Source organism: Parus major, chromosome 26 (genome assembly GCF_001522545.3).
Source record: "Parus major isolate Abel chromosome 26, Parus_major1.1, whole genome shotgun sequence".
In the NCBI taxonomy this organism is placed as follows: Eukaryota; Metazoa; Chordata; class Aves; order Passeriformes; family Paridae; genus Parus; species Parus major.
The window spans coordinates 4889906-4894368 of NC_031795.1; the positions used below are offsets into that span (position 1 = coordinate 4889906).

Genomic DNA, 4463 nt, shown 5'->3' on the forward strand with positions numbered 1-4463 from the left:
TGGGGACTTTATCAGGGATGTCCCTCCTTTGGGGCTGCCATCCCTGGGGACTTTATCAGGGATGTCCCTGCTTTAGGGCAGCCTTCCATGAGGATTTATCAGGGGCTGCTCCTCCTCTCCTGCCCTGCTCCTGACTCTTGATTTCCAAAAAGGGCGGGAGATGTTCCAGAAAGAGCAGGAGATGTCCCAGAATCAGCAGCACATCCTGAGCAGCTGCTGCCACCCCCTATCTCTGCCTCACCCCTGGTGTCTCCTTGTGGCTTCTGAAGTCCCCAGAGACACTAAACCACCCTGCCAGGCTGGTGGGGAGGGGTGGCAGGACCCCAAAAGGGCTGCAGGGGTTTGGTGGGTTCAGTTCTGGGTGGGGAGGGGGTGAGAGGATGATTTTTAGGGATGTGGCTTATTCCAAAGTCAAGAAAAGCCATAAAAAAGCCAAATTTTTTTTGAGGGAGGAGGGGAAAAAAAGGTCCTTGAAAGAAACCCAATGTTATTCAAGTGGTTTAAGAAAGCTCCCTCTCCCACCAGCCTTTTGCAGGATTTCTTCCTGAGAAGCCTCCCCTTTCCCTGAAGATCCTTTTTAATTTTTTTTTTTTTGGAGCACAGATGAATAAACCCCAGGCTTTGTTCTTAGCAAGGATCTTTTATCAGCTCCTTGCCCTGATAGCACCAATTTTCATTTCATCTGCAAATGGGGATGGGGAACTGATCTGATCAAACAAGAACCAGCCCAAACCCAAGCTCTAAACTCAGCTTGAGCTGCTGAGAGGGTCCAATGAGTTCACACAACTTCCTGCATTTCATCCATCCCCATTCCCTCTGTACTTCCAGGATCCCACTGGGAAGAAAAAAGGGACTTTTCATCAGCCTCCAGGCTCAGATTTAGGGATTTTCTCAAAGTGAAGCAGCAGCAGCTTAAAATGATAGATTTAATGAGCAAGAGAAGGTGACAACAGTCGCTGTCACCCCCGTTATTGTCACCCATCCTGTCACACCAAGGAGCTGCTCAGCTCTGACAGTCAAACCCTGCTGCTTCTCCAGCTCTTTCCCCAAAAACCATTTCAAAATTCAACCCATTTCAGGTGCAAAGACCCCCAAGGCTCTTATTTCACACCTCTATCAGTCAGGAAATCCCAGCAGCAGAGTTTGTCCCCCACCCCACCGTGGGAAGCATCTCCAAACCCCCTCAGTCCGGCTTGGGAGGATTTTTGCAGCCGTGGATGAGATTCAGAAAAATTTGGATAAATCCCCTTGTCCATCAGAAATTGGGAATTGCTCATAAAGGAGCCCAAACCCTGCTGGGATCAGCAACCTCTGGTGCACAACCAAAGTTTGCCAAACTTCCCCGTTATCCTGCTCTGAAGCAGAGCCAGGCCAGGACCCTGCAGGAATGGCTCTGGATGCTCCAATCCAGGTGGGAATCCCAGCCCAGGGAGCAGCAGGATTCCTTCCCCCTGTGGTTTCCTGCCATGACACTGATGTCCCTGTGAGCTGGGGTGGCTTCCCCTGCCAGCCCCACCTCTGATCCCTGGAAAAATCCAGGCAGGATTGGAATGGGCTCCTGGTCTTGGTGGAACAGCCAAATGTGGGTACAGGGCTCGGAAAACGGGGATAATTCTGGGATTGCTGCAGTGGGATGATGTATTTGCACCTGCCTGATCGAGGATGAGCTGGAAAAGGGAGATTCCAGAAGGCTCTGGTGAGGAATCCATGGCAGGAATGAGGCAGAGGCTTTGTGTTCCTGCTCCTGGAGTCTCTCCAGGCAGTTTTTAGGATCCCTTAAAGGAATCCATGGCAGGGATGAGGCAGAGGCTTTGTGTCCCTGCTCCTGGAGTCTCTCCAGGCAGTTTTTAGGATCCCTTAAAAGAATCCATGGCAGGGATGAGGCCTCTCTCGTGTCCCCATTCCCAGAGTCTCCCCAGGCAGTTTTCAGGATCCCTTCAGGGACCAGCTCATCACCATCCCTGGATAAAGCAGGAGAGGCTGGAGCAGCCCTGGCTCTGCAGAATGTGCGGATCTGACAATTCCCAGCATCCCTGATCCCAAGGAATTGCTCCAGTGACTGTCCTATCCAGCCTCTGGGATGTCCAAAGTGACACTGCCCAGAGAACTTGTCACCCTCTGCTCTTCAGGAGGGCAGGTGAGGAGCATTCCCATTTTCTGGAAGAATCCAAGGAATTGAGGGGATTTAAGGAGTGCAGAGAGCAAAACCTGCAGAGCTCCTCTGTTCTGTCAGCAATCCAAAGTCTGCTTTTCCACAGAAAATAAAGTTCTGAGCTGCACAATTAAAAAAAACCAACCAAAAATAAAAAAACAAAAAAGGGAAAAAGCAGCTTGGATCCATCTCCTCATCCCTTTGGATCCCAGAACTCCAGGCAGGGGGATGGGAGGAGCAGAACATTCCCTGAGTCACCGGTGGGGCTGGGAACAGCCTGGAGCTGGGGGTGAAATTCCTGCTGGATTAGACGTGGGTTAGATCAGGAGCTGGTGGGATGGGAAAGAACAGATTTGACATCAGTGGGTGTTGAAATTAAAGGCCCAAAGCAAAAATCCATCAAATCCTGGAAGCAGGAATGATGTCTGATATCCCAGTCTGGCCACAGAGAGCTCCTGGCGTCTGCTGCAGGCTCATCCTGATGGAGCAAAACTTCCAGAAGGAGCCATGGGGTGTCCATGCCAGGCAAGATTCCCTGGGAATAGCTGGGAGGAGTCTCCTGCCTGTCAGGGGTGGCTGTGGATGAATTCCAACTCTCCCAAGAGTTTTCCAGTGGAGATGGATATGGAGCACACAAAATTCCCTCTTTATCTCCTGCTGCCCTGCATTTCCAGCAGCTGGAATTTGTTGCTTTGTGGGAACAGCTTCTCCCCTGTGGTTATTTAGAGGTTTGGATAAACATCTCTGCGTTTTCCTCTGGAAAAACTCCCCCCTGGAATATCTTACAAAACCCTGAGAGGTGTTTGGCATCCTGGAAACTCCTCCTTACTTTCTGTACCCGTGGCATCTTTGTGAAAATTCAAAATTCCAGCTGGGAGCACTCAGAGCTTGTCCACATCCCCACACCTCACTGGAAATTCCTTTCTGGATCAGATTCCTCTTCCAAATAACAAATCTAGGGAGAAAACTCCAAGACTTTCACTTCCAGAGTCTTTAATAACCACAAATTGCTGCCAATAACTTTAACAAGCAAATAATCTCCCTCAAGTATAAAAAAAATGTCTCAAAACTCTAAATAAAATATAAAACCCAACAGCCCTGCGGATTTAAATTCTTCATGTTGGAGTTCTCATTCCTGGAGAAAAAACAACCCCAAACATTCCCAGAAATCCAGTTTATTCCCTGCTGGCCCAGCAGAAGCTTTCTGAGCACATCAAGTGTTTGTCACTGTCAAACTGCAGCCAAAACCTCTCGGATTTGGTTATCCAAGGAATTTGGGGGGGCTCAGAGGAATTTTCAGTCTCAAGTGGGAGGAGGGTGGATTTGGGTGGATTTTTGGGGGGGATTTTCACAGCTGAGGGCTGTGAAAACTCGGTGCTGCCGATTTGGTTTCTGGATGGAGAGGCTCAGAAATCAGAATATCTCAGTCCCAACGTGCCCTCTGCTGGCAGCGGCGCTGGAACGAGGAAATCCCGGGAATGAGGAGGGAAAAAACCACAGCAGCTCCATCCTTTTATCCAGCACATCTCTGGGAAGCCACTGAGGGATTTCAGGGCCAGGAGATTAAACTGCTCCAGGTTTTCCTCTGAAAAATTCCCCATTGGAATTCGCACCTTCAGAGGCTTCTTTGCATCCTGGAAACTCTTCCCCACTTTTTGTGCCTGTGGCAACTTTGGGAAATTGGAATTTAAATTCCCAATGGGAGCACTCATGAAATAGGGATGGGCACAAGGAGCCAGCAGGGGTTTTTGCTTCCAAATGGTCCCTTTAAAATGGGATTCATAGAGTCATAAAATCATGGAATTGTTGAGGTTAGAAAAGCCAGGAAATCCTGGGAAAGATGGAACCAACCACAGCAGCTCCATCCTTTAATCCAGCACATCTCTGGGAAGCCACAGCAGAATTTCAGGGCTAGGAGATTAAACGCCTCCAGCCTTTCTTCTGAAAAATCCCCCACTGGAATTTGAACTCCAAGAGGTTGTTCTGCATCCTGGAAACTCTTCCCCACTTTCTGTGCCTGGGGGAAAATTGAATTGAAATTCCAAATGGGAGCACTCATGAAATAACCCTTGGAGTGCCAAAGGCCCCTGACAAACCAACATCAGGAACCTGGGGGAGTGAGTTTGTTATTCCCTGGAAAAGGATAAAGGGCTGCCCATCGTGTCCCATGAGCGGAATTCTGCCTCTGAAAATTAGAAATGGAGCAGGATTCCTCCCAGACCCAACCTGTCCCCACCTGGAACTCAGGATGCCCTTGGAGTGAGAAACTCTGGAAGGAGGAGGATGGGGATGGTGTTGAAGGAGGTCTAGC

At 49.4% G+C, this 4463-nt stretch overlaps 1 protein-coding gene across 1 annotated transcript in view; it reads left to right on the forward strand.

Moving 5' to 3' along the window:
- The window catches only part of PLEKHA6 (pleckstrin homology domain containing A6), a 150689-nt gene that overhangs the window by 30546 nt on the left and 115680 nt on the right, over positions 1 to 4463 (forward strand). The gene's annotated exons all lie outside the window — the stretch shown is intronic.